The sequence below is a fragment of the Cornus florida genome, unplaced genomic scaffold (assembly GCF_030987335.1).
Source record: "Cornus florida cultivar Cherokee Brave unplaced genomic scaffold, ASM3098733v1 CherokeeBrave_3.0.0_Hap2_Chr11, whole genome shotgun sequence".
Taxonomy (NCBI): domain Eukaryota; kingdom Viridiplantae; phylum Streptophyta; class Magnoliopsida; order Cornales; family Cornaceae; genus Cornus; species Cornus florida.
This window is the reverse complement of record NW_026775581.1, coordinates 33,057,301-33,070,010: the sequence shown is the minus strand read 5'-3', so window position 1 is coordinate 33,070,010 and position 12,710 is coordinate 33,057,301.

The following is a 12,710-nucleotide window of genomic DNA, read 5'->3' as shown; positions in this document are numbered from 1 at the left end:
TCTAAAATCTCAACATCAAGCAAGCAAGCATGGTCCTCCACACATCAAGAAAATGATCATGAAAATCAAAACAACTCTAGAATCCTTTTTGAGTGGACCGGCATTAAGTGTGTTGCTATCTTAGCCAACTAAAGAAATGATCACATCCTTATCCTCAAATTAGCGCACAAATCTAGTACCGATCATTAAGACAAATAGTGGACTTTTTATTAAAGCTTTATTGATCTAGATGCGCTTATTCTTTTCACTTGATTTTTTATTTTTTTATTTTTTTTTAATTTAGGATCAAAGATAGAAGCATGGTGCAATGTGTTGATCTATTAAGCTTTCTAGCGATCCATGAGGTTGAGCGTTAGGTCAGTGACTCCCACACCAGATGGCTTTAGGGCACTAGGTGTTCAAACACCCCAAAGGACTTACAAGCTCAAATCAACTAGGCTACAAATCAAGACAACCTCCATCTAATCATTTCCCATTTCTCACCTTTTTGGGAGAAGTCCTCACTTTTTATTGCTTTTGCAACTTTTTTCTTTTTTTTTTTTTTTTTTTTTAACTTTAAATTATTAACCTAGAGTTTGGGCCCTCCACCTTTCGGCGCGAGAAATTCAGTACTTGATGAGGCTAGAATCCCTGCTACTTAGTGAAAAGGGGTTGTTATCCACCTTTATCAAGAATGAAAGCTTTCAATGTATTACTAGCCCAATTGGCATATAACCACTTCAATAATCAACAAAGCATGTACCCTACAAATGAATGCTAGTGTGCGCCTGTGCTAGTGTAGAATACTAGAGTGAATCTCAAAACAATCACAAAATCAGGATGATGTGGACCACAAGTACAAGCAAGATATCAATCTTTCGAAAAATTTACTCCTAAATGGCATCCACAAGGCATACAAGGAGTATTGGATTCTCAAGTCAAGCAATTTTTAAATTTTAAGCAATATAGTCCTCAAAAGATCAAAATCATAGCTAGTTATGGACTAATCATAAAAAATCCCTCAAATACACAAGTCATGCTAAAAATTTGAAATTAAAGCAAACACTGCAAATCACACTATTACCCCCAAACTTAAATGGCACAGTGTCCTCAATGTGCAAAGAGAACAAAATGAAAGAGTATACCAGTGCAACTATAGCAAAGAATAGCCGGAACAGAAGTATCCAAAGTAGGTGGCATAGCCCCCCCAAACTTGGGATTAACTGTGGTCCTGAAATTTGGCACTTGGATAACACTCATCAGATAACAAAAAGGATAATAACAGTGCACAGTGGATATGCAAGTGTAAATGGGATAGTAACTGAAAATAGAGAGAGGTATAAGGGTGGTTCTGAAAATTTTGGTCAGTACTCTCTCTCACTGAAGTCACTAGGATACACCCGATGGAGTCAATCACAAACAAATATATCAATACAAGGTATGACATCCAACATATATCATGTACAAACAGAAATAATATACATCATAGCATAGTATCAGGGCCAACAGATTGGCCACAAAAATAGAGTAACAGTAATAATGCATCACAGATATATAAAACGACAGGAGTAAAGGGATAGAGAGATCAGGAAGAGGAGGTAGGACGAGCAGGGCGTGCTCAGCAGATATCTCGAGATAAGTCCCGCAACGCAGCTATGACATCAGTACAGAGAGATGTAATGTCAGCTCGGATGGAGACAGCATCCGCTCGGATAGAGACCGTGTCAGCGCAGATAGATACTACAGTATCTTCCAAAGCATGGAGTCACTCTTCAAAGTCGGGTGTCTGTGCTGGAGCCTCAGGTACCGCTGGAGCGGGAGAATGATGATCCTGAGCCTGCTCCTCATCATGAATGGGCGACCCAGCTGGAGAGTGATGCTCCTGGTCCTCTGTGGGCTGCTCCAAATCAATATCCATATGCATGGCAAGTGGATTTACTGGTATATCGTCCGCTGCCTGTGCTGCTGCTGCTGCCGTTGCCTGCTCCATCTCCTCTAGCTCTAACTCCTCAGCTGCCTCGACAATGTCGTTCCGCAGACTCTTGATAAAAGCGTTATAGCTCTTATCCCAATCCTTCTTCTTAAATGAACAGGCCCCAGACTCAGTCTGCTCCCATAGCTGGAAGGGATAGCGCTGGTCTCTCAGAATCTGTGTGATGAGATGGCCAAATGGGAGATACTTAGCCCTTTTGGGCTTGGCCTTGCTGATGTGATCAACATATAGCTTCATCATAACGCTCCGAATGAGCGCATGAATGGACAGCCAGTGCCCTGTATAGAAGGCGTATAGAAGTGTAAGATAGTCGCCGCGCCAATGTGTCTTGTGGCCGGCCCTAAAAATATTTCGGTATAGCACCGAATCGAAGAACCACAGGTCGTCTGGCAGATAAGTCCGGGTGGAGAAGGTCTCGCCACCGGCATAGTGACCTGTAAGTAAAACGGCCATGTCTGCATATGTGGGCCTCCATAGAGTAGAATAGATATCCTGGAGATTGGGACGGCAGACGTGTAGACAATGGCAGGATCTAGAAAGAGTGTCCACCGTGATAGTGATAGGGTGGCCATCAATGGTAGTCCGCAGCTCCGCCAGGTTACTCGGGGCAGGTCGGAGGTTCTAGAAGAACATCCAGACCAACCTCGGGTACACTGGGTATATGATAGGGGCTAGTATGGCTAAGATGCCCCTCCGGTCTATATCGTCATGTATTGCTCTGGTAAGAACAGACTGGGAGAAGTAGTCGATGTCAAATACCGACTTGTGAACCACCCGAAGGCGTAAGAATCTAAGTAATGGCTGGTCTAAGTGCTGGGATGGCTAAGCTGGGTGGTGATGAGATGGTATGTGCTCAGCCTCAGCATCAGCTTGTGAAGAAGATGCCTCGGCGGAAGGCTATAGTCAACTGTCAGATGGAGACTGAGGTGGTGTGGGCTCTGCTGGCTCCTCCTGAATGGGGTCCTGGGCATGAGATGGACCTACCTCGTCGTCCAAACTCTGCCTGGCCCTGCGGTGATAGTGTCCGCAAGCAACAGTCTTGACCCTAGCCATGGCCTGCGAAATAAAAGGAAAACTTGCAAAATGAGAGTCAGTGCCAGTATAAAGAATTAAAGCACAATTGATAGAATCATGTATATCAAATAAGATAGACAAAACAAATAAGGAACATAAATCTATGTAAGTGACAAGAAATAAGTTACATAATGTGAGACATGCTAGACAGTATAAGTATGGAATACATCAAATGTGGAAAACACAGGCATTAGGCATGTATGAGATAGCATGAAACACAAGAGATGGTGTGTGAAATATGTGAAGTATATCTGTGAAATTCGATCGATCACAAAAATGTGAGATCGATGCAAGTTCGATCGATCGAGAACAAGTGAGATCGATCTGTTATAGATCGATCGAATAAAAAGTTCGATCGATCGAACTATGAAGTGAAACTTGAAAAGTCATAGATCTGTGACGTGGATGGCACGGGGCCTTCACGAACATGGTCATGGGCCCATCTACACAACAAATTAACATATTGGGTCACTTGGTTAGGCCCATAACCCCCAAAATCAAATCAAATCAAGAACATATTCAAAACATATATACATATATATACACATATATACAAAGAGGTTTGAAGATTCATCCATGGCAATAGGCATCATGAAAACAACATACATCTAATATTTAAAGCATGTATTTATCAAATCGAAGCTTGAAGTCAAAGAGATGAGGTCTCGGATCTTACCGGAATTGAGAGAGAATGTGAGATGAAGATGAGGTCCTAGATCCGAGAAGAGAGAGAGAGAGAGATTCAACGCTTGGGATGGTCGCCAGAGTCTCGCCGGAGGTGGAGAAGAGTTGGGATGCAGCGGCGAAGGGTGAAATGAGGGTTTGAGATCGATTCTTGTGAAATCGATCGAATGACCCTAAATCGATTTTTTAAAACATTCCTTTGCCAGTTCGATCGATCGAACTGACATTGATCTCTCCTCTTAAGTGACAAAATATTTTTAGGATTTTTGAAAAAAATAAAAAAATAAAATAAAAAGTAAAAATATTTTTAGGATTTTTTGAAAAATATTTATATATTTATATATATATTTTTTTATTTTTTCTTTTTTTGAAAAATGAAAATAAAAATGACAATAAAAATTAAATAATAAAATAATTTTTTATTTTTTTTTTAAATTAAGAATTTAAAACAAGGTCAAAACAAAGTCAAAATTTAAAATCAAAGAACAAAGATCAATTTCACCAAGATCAATCTCAGAATACTTTGGATCGATCGAGAATGCAAAGATTTGAAGAAATGTTCGATCGATGAGATAGAGAGGCTTTTGGATGCAGGTGATGCAGATTCAAAAAATTTCCAAGTGTCAGAACTACAGATCGATCCAAGATAATGTTGGATCGATCGAAGAACTAAAGATTGATCTAGGAACAAGTTCAAACGATGGGATAGAGAGCTAAAATATGCAGGTTTTATTCGAACGATTGGACAGAAAGTGATTTGGATGCAGGTTTGATGCAGGTGCAAAGTTCGATCGATCGAACTCATTTTAAGATCGATCGAACTTATGCAAAATGCTCAATTTCAACATAAAAGTGCATGCAATCCTAATCACAGTTCCTAGCACTGCATATGAACCCAAAGCCAATATCTAGATTTCGCAAGAAATGAAATTAAAGAAAGAAATGAGGGAGGAATAGGGTTTTGACACCCTACGAAATGTCTTGCTAGTCTTTAACGTCTCTAGCAAGACGTTGGGCTCTTTTAGCCCTGGTCAAACATCTTGTAGTGCATCCCCTCCTTGATGGGGTGATAAGTGCTTTGAACTCCACCCAACAAATGATTTTCTAAGGAACTTGTTGGATTGAGCTCAAAAGAAGTTTTCGGTCCTTGGTCACAATGATCTTTGGGCTTCCATGCCCTTTCAAAACAAGACTTTGAAACAACTTTCTTGGTTTCAAGGTTGAAGATGAGCTTTTTGAAACGTCGGTTTCAAGCAAAGACTCAATTCCTTCACATTTAAGGTCATGACATTTTTCCACAACATTAACTTCTTCATGCTTGTCAAATGGATTGGGGGTTGGATTGAAGATATTCAACTTCACCTTCATGTGGCCAAATGAGATCTTCATTATCCCCGTCCTACAATTAATGTTAGCATTCGCGGTTGCCAAGAAAGAACGGCCAAGGATAACGGGAATTTGGCTCTTAGGATTTGGGACCGATTCCATGTCAATGACAACAAAATCAACAGGGAAGAAGAATTTATCAATCTTAATCAATACGTCCTCAATGATACCCCTAGGCTTTTTGATGGATCGGTCAGCAAGTTGTAAAACCACCGACGTCGGTTTCAAGTCTCCTAAGCCTAATTTGACATATACCGAGTATGGAAAAAGATTAACACTTGCTCCTAGGTCAAGAAGAGCCTGATTAATGATATGATCTCCAATGATGCATGAAGTGGTAGGTGAACCGGGGTCCTTAAACTTTGGTAGAGTATTATGCTGCAAATTGAGCTTACTTGCTCGGTTAAGACCACTTCCTAAGTGCTTGGCTTTTGTTCTTCCTCTTTTGGGTGCATAAGTCTTTTAAGAACTTGGCATAAGCCAGAATTTGCTTGATTGCATCCAAAAGTGGAAGATTGACTTTCACTTGCCTAAACGCATCCATAATTTCATTTGTTTTGGCCTTTTGCTTGTCATTTCAAATGGATCCTTTTAAGGCATCCAGAAATGGAGCTCTTGGCTCAAAAACCTTTTCATAAATTTTATTTGAAGTCCCTTCAACACAAGAAGTTTTGAAATCATGTTGCAAATCTTTCTTTTCAAAATCACTTTTCAAAGCACTTTTTAAGATATTCTCATTTGAAAAATCATGCATATGCAATGAAGAAGGAATAGGATGAGAAACGGGACGTGTGTCAACTTGTGGTTGCATTAATTCACTCTTTTCATTGGACATACCCACTTGGTTGTCCACAATCTTCCCGCTTCTCAAGGTTGTCACCGCATTGACATGCTCTATTGTGTGACCTTCTGATGAGGAATGAGTCTCCACAACACATTGTTGCTTTTGTGGGGCATTCAAAGGTACTTTCCCTTTCTCTCTAGCATTTAAAGTACTAGTTATTTGCCCTACTTAGGTTTCTAGCTTAGCAATGGATTGAGAATGGGAGTGAAGCAATTGAGTATTAGGCTCTAGAGTGCCTGAAGCGGTCAAAACTTTCTCTTCAAAAGCAGGACTCCTAACATTTCCTTGAGACTATGATGGTTGATTAGCAAAATGAGAATTAGAGAATTGGTTTCCTTGTGATTGAAACGGTCTATATCCTTGGGAACCTTGGCTTTGTATCGGAGGTGGAACATATTTCCCTTAGAAACCACCTTGGGGAGGGTTTGAGCCTTCCCCTTGGTTTTTCCAACAGAAATTCAGGTGATTCCTCCAACTAGGATTATAATGATTACCATAAGGATTGTTCCCTTGATTAATAAAAGTTGCATTGACTTGTTCATAATGCTCACTTTGTACATATCCATGGGGGCAATTGGAAGTAGAATGTAAAACACTTAAACAAGTCATACATGTTTCATTGGATGCATGATGGGAATGGTCAGGGATGGAAGATACTTGATTTGCCGAGTTTTGGTTGATCAAGAATCGATCAAACCTTTGAGATAAGGATTTCATCTCGGCGGCTATTTCATTGGAATGGTCGACTTGATGTAAGCTAACACTCTTCCTTCTACTTGAATTCCTACCATTCTTGGAAGATAAAGTTTGATGCAAAGAATTTTCACTCATGCTCTCATAAAGATACCACATGTCATCCTCTTGCCTATCAATGTAAGAGCCACCCATAGAAGCATCAACCATGCCCTTGTAATTGTCCAATAAGCTCTCAAAGAAATATTGAACTAATTGCCATTTGGGCATGTCATGATATGGACACTTCCTAAGCAATTCATTGAATCTTTCCCATGCCTCATGGAACATTTTCCCATCCCCGTGTGAAAACTCTCGAATTGAGGTTCTCATGGCATTGGTCTTAAAAACTGGATAGTACTTCTTCAAGAACTCTAATTGCATTTCTACCCAAGAAGTTATTGAAAAAGGTCTAAGATTGTTAAACCAATATTTTGCCTTGTCTTTAAGGGTAAATGGAAAAAGTTTAAGCCTTAAGACCTCTTCTGGCATGTCCGTGTATCTCACGGTGGAACATATTTCAAGAAACTCATCCAAATGCTTGTAAGGTTCTTCACTTGGAAGTTAATGATAGTTAGGAAGCATTTGAATGGTTTGTGGTTTGATCTCATAGTGGTGTGCTCTAAATGGTGGCAATTGAATGCATGTGGGTGCATTGTATTCATTAGGCACATAGTGATCTTTTAAAACAAGGGGAGGATTAGCAATTGGAGGTGCAACATGGGCACCTTGATTGCCTTGAATGATGGGAGGTGGTGGAGCATAGATTGGCCTTGGCATTCCCATTGGAACTTGGCCTTGTTGTTATGGTGGATGAATGAATGGCCTCGGCATGCCTAATGGTACTTGCATGTTATCATGATGCACATTGGGGTGGAGGATACCTTGTTGGTCTATGTGACCAAGGTCCTCCACATGGTCCTCATTATGTCCTTCCATTAATGAAATGGATTGACAAGAACTTCCTCTTCCCCTAGGGTTTCGAACAACGGATTCAATATGAAAATTTAGAGGGACAAGAGTGGGTCTCAATGATCTACGACCATGCATGCACAATGTAACACAACAAGTAATAATGACACACACTTCACCTTCACAACAAATCAACAATCAATAAACTTCCTCCACATATAATGTTCCCATACTCCTATGCTATCAACAATATGCAAGAAAAGTAAATTGCCTCCACGTGGGCTCACGATTTATCTAAGAATTGAAATATAAGCCTTCACGCGGGCCGACGATTTAACTAGAGATTGGGTTAAGAAAGATCTCACAAAAGGTCCTTTAGCACTTCAATTTAATTTCAATTTTAGCCTTGAAAATTTATTTAGATTTTGCCTTTTTCCTTTGCTTTGCTTAGCTCCTTGCTTGGAATACTCCTTTGCTCACTTTCTTGCTCAATGCACCTAGTCAAACAAGAACCAACACAATAAGTAACCAAAATGAAAACAAAATAAAGACACGATCAAAAGAGTACTAATTCCTAATTGATTCCACAAATACAACGTTGCCTTCAATCAATCCCTGGCAACGGCGCCAAAAACTTGGTGGTTGTCGCACTCCGACCTAAAGTTTGTGCACTAAAAGATAGTGGTGTAGAGCTATGATGAATGTGGCCAAGTTTTATATTTAGAAATTGCCACTACTACCTTTCACTAAAAATATAGCTAGGGCAAGTAGGGATCATCCCAAGGGATTGGTGGGTTGTACAAAGTTGAGGAATCAAGATTAGGGTTAGTAGGTCGAGTGATCAAAAGATTGGTTGGTGGTTGAATTACACTAAGATGCAATTTAAACTAAAGTAGTCAATTAAATGTAATAGAGAGAAAATAAGAGAGAAATCTTAGGGTTTAGAGATCACCACTATGCATAGCTTTTCTACACCCTTAATGAATGATTGATGGGGGGAAAAACATGTATTGCAACAAAGTGTGTGTGTGTGTGTGGTTGTTTTAACAAGCATGGATGACAAATTAAGAATATATTGTCTAAGCATCATGGTGGATAGCACAATATATCAAACTAAGCAATTAATCATTTCTTTAAGCTCACAACCAAACACATCACAAGGTTAGAGATATATGCTACTTGCTTTCATAAGTATGGAACATCAAACAACAAGCATGGATTGTCCTCCCATTTAACATATAAACTACAACTACACTACAACTAAACTAATGACATGAAATTAAACTAATTAAACTAAGGGAGAGGTATAATCCATCAAGAAATGAGTATAAACCATCAAATAAATCACATGAACATTCCATTAAGCACTACTTGATAATCTCTAGATCTATAGCATTAATACACATATACATGCATCAATAACACAAGAAATAGAGACAAACACAAGAACATCTATTCTAGCATACATAGACATATGGATAGAATGAAATAATCAATTGGAAGCATTAAACCATATAAATTGATGAGCACTGAAAAGTGTGTATTTAAACCCCTTAAGCTTAAGTATTCTAGAACCTTTATCTATCTTATTTTACCGTTTTGTATTGATTTCATGTTATTTCCATTTTCAGGTACTTATCTCCAAAACGAGCTAATTCAGCTAAATAAGAGCAAAAGGGAAGCAATTCTGGGATGAATCAAAGAAATGAGCAAAGTAGAGCAAAAGGAAGCAAAGGGTGGAATTTCAACAACTTCGATCGATCTTAAGAAAAGTTTGATCGATCCAACTTTCATCGATCTCAGCACTTCAAGATAGATCTGAGCTATGTTTGTTCCTATTCAAAAATCTCAAAGTTTGATGGATCCAACCTCATTCTCTAATCGATCGAACCATCTTGTCCTCATCCAAATAATTGATCTTATCCAGTTGTACCACCCTACCAACCACTTTTGTCCTTTTCCCAAAAATATCTTCAAAATATCTCAGATTTGTTTTTATCTAAAAAGGCTTCGCCATCGTGGATCGATCCAGCCTAAGTTCGATAGATCTAAGGCATGTTCGATCGATCCAAGTCAAAGGTTCGATCGATCGAACTTCCTCCAGTGCAAAAAAGTTAAATTTCCAGCTCACAAAAAGTTGTCCTTTATGCAATCATTGGGGAATATTTGCTGTACGACCCCAGCTCATTTTGGGTGTCATTTGACCTACCTATATAAGGATAAGGATTACTTTTTATATGATTTGATACCTTATAGATTCATCTAGAGAGGATTTGGAGAGAATTCTTAGTGAGGAAGCAAAAGGGAGAGGTGGCTAGAGACACCATTGGAGACTCGTCATCAACCAAGGAGAAAATTTCTTCCATGGAGCTTGCCTTTGAGGGTTGGAGGACATCATCCATGAGTGGCTAGACATCCATTTGGAGCTAGAGTTAGCCCAAAGCATGCTTTCTACTTCTTGATTTATGTATTTTTTAGGAGATTTGTATTGTGATTCATGTCTTGACACTTTTATATATATAGATCTTGTTTATTCAATGATTTATATGGTTTAATGCTTCCAATTGATCATTTCATTCTATCCATATGTCTATGTATGCTAGAATAGATGTTCATGTGTTTGTCTCTATTTCTTGGGTTATTGATGCATGTCTATGTGTATTGATGCTATAGATCTAGAGATTGTCAAGACATAGTGCTTAAATGGAATGCTCTTGTAGTTTATTTGATGGTTCATACTCATTTCTTGATAGATTGTGTCTCTCCCTTAGTTTAATTAGTTTAATTTCATGTCATTAGCTTAGTTGTAGTGTAGTTGTTAAATGGGAGGATAATCCATGCTTGTTGTTTGATGTTCCATGCTTTTGAATGCAAGTAGCATATGTCCCTAACCTTGTGGTGTGTTTGGTTGTGAGCCTAAAGAAGGGATTGATGGCTTAATTTGATATGTTGTGCTATCCACCATGTTGTTTAGACAATATATGCTTAATTTGTAATCCATGCTTATTAAAACAACCACACACACACACCTTGTTGCAATACATGTTTTTCCCCTCATTAATCATTCATTAAAGATGTAGAAAAGCTATGCTTAGTGGTGATCTCTAAACCCCAAGTTCTCTCTCTCTTTTATTCTCCTTATTGCATTATTGTTTACCTTAGTTTAAATTGCATCTTAGTGTAATTCAACCAACCAACCACTATTTTGATCACTCGACCCACTAACCTTAATTTTTATTCCTCAACCTAGTGCGACCCTCAATCCCTTGGGACGATCCCTACTTGCCCTAGCTATATTTTTAGTAAAAGGTAGTAGTGGCAATTTCTAAATGTAAAACTTAGCCACATTGCATAAACTTTGGGTTCGGAGTGCGACAAGCACCATAAATCATTGAATAAACAAAATCTATATATATAAAAGTGTCAAAATATGTGTCACAATACAAATCCCCTAAAAAATACATAAATCAAGATGTAAAAAGCATGCTTAGGGCTAACTCTAGCCCCAAGAGGATGTCTAGCCACTCATGAATGGTGTCCTCCAACCCGTAAGGGCTAACTCCATGGTAGAGATTGCTCCTCTTATTGGTTGATGGAAGAACTCCAAACTTGTGTCTCTAGCCTCCTCTCTTTTCTTTTTCACGAAGATATGAAAATTGTGCCTCGCAAGTGTCTCCAAAATTTTTAGTCTCCAAAAGTATAACTCAAAAAATGACTCATATTCTTTATATAGGTTGGTCAAATATCACCCTAAATGAGCTGGGTTCGTACACCAATATTCCTCCAATGATTGGATATGAGACAACTTTTAATGAGATAGAATTTGGATTTTCTCAGGATTTGGGAAGTTCGATCGATCGAACTTGTGGTGAGATCGATCGAACATGGATGAGATCTATCGAATTGAAGCTGGATCGATCCTCTATGGCGGCGCCTTTTTGGATAAAAACAAATCTGAGATATTTTGAAGATATTTTTGGGAAAAGGATAAAAGTGGTTGGTAGGGTGGTACAGCTGGGTAAGATCTAGCATGTGGATAGGACAAGAAAGTTCGATCAATCAGAGAATTAAGTTGGGTCAATCGAACTTTTAGATCTTTGAATTGGGACAAACATGGCTCAGATCTATCTTGAGGTGCTGAGATCGATAAAAGTTGGATCGATCGAAATTTTCTTGAGATCGATCGAAGTTGCTGAAATTCCACCCTTTGCTCTACTTTGCTCTACTTTGCTCCTTTCTTTGATTTATCCCAGAATTGCTTCATTTCTGCTCTTATTTGGCTGAGTTAGCTTATTTTAGGGATAAGTACCTAAAAATGGAAATAACATGAAATCAATACAAAGCGGGAAAATAAGATAGATAAAGGTTCTAGAATACCTAAGCTTAAGGGGTTTAAATGCGCACTTTTCAGCGCTCATCATCTCCACCTTCCAAATGTCACAAGATGATGCATCGAAGTCATTCCACCCCAATGCCAACAAGTGGCACCATGAGAATATGACACTTGTCACATTTTTCAAAAATTGCAAAAAGGTCATTTTCCAAAATATCTTCCTAATGAAATTACAAAATGGTCTCCAAGATGAAAAATAATTATTTTACATAATTACACTAAAACCCCAAAATCAAAAATATTTACAATAAAGTATGCATCCATGCCCTTTACGAAAAAGTAAACAACTAGAATGTATTTTCTACAAAAGTAAAAATACAAATGCATGGAAATCAAATATCGTGGATGCATGCAAAGCCGGAATCAAATTCGAGTACAAAAAATGAGGTTATGCAAAGAAAAATGATAAACGGGAAAAAGACAAAATAGGGAAAAGTACGAAAAAAAAAATAATCTCTGAAAAAAAAAAAAAGGAAGGAAAAAGACTAGGTCATTACACTACCTGTTCACCCTAACTGCGGGGAACTTAGTAATGACTAGGACTCTTCTGTTTAGTGCTTAGCGTAACACCGAATCAAGGATTAAACCCACTTTAATACCATTTGTCACGGGGAAGATACTTCGAAATCTGATCCAAAATTTTAAGCTATCAGGTAGTGCTAACACTTAACCTTATATGCCCAAGACCCTCCTTATATGCCTAAGACCCTCCT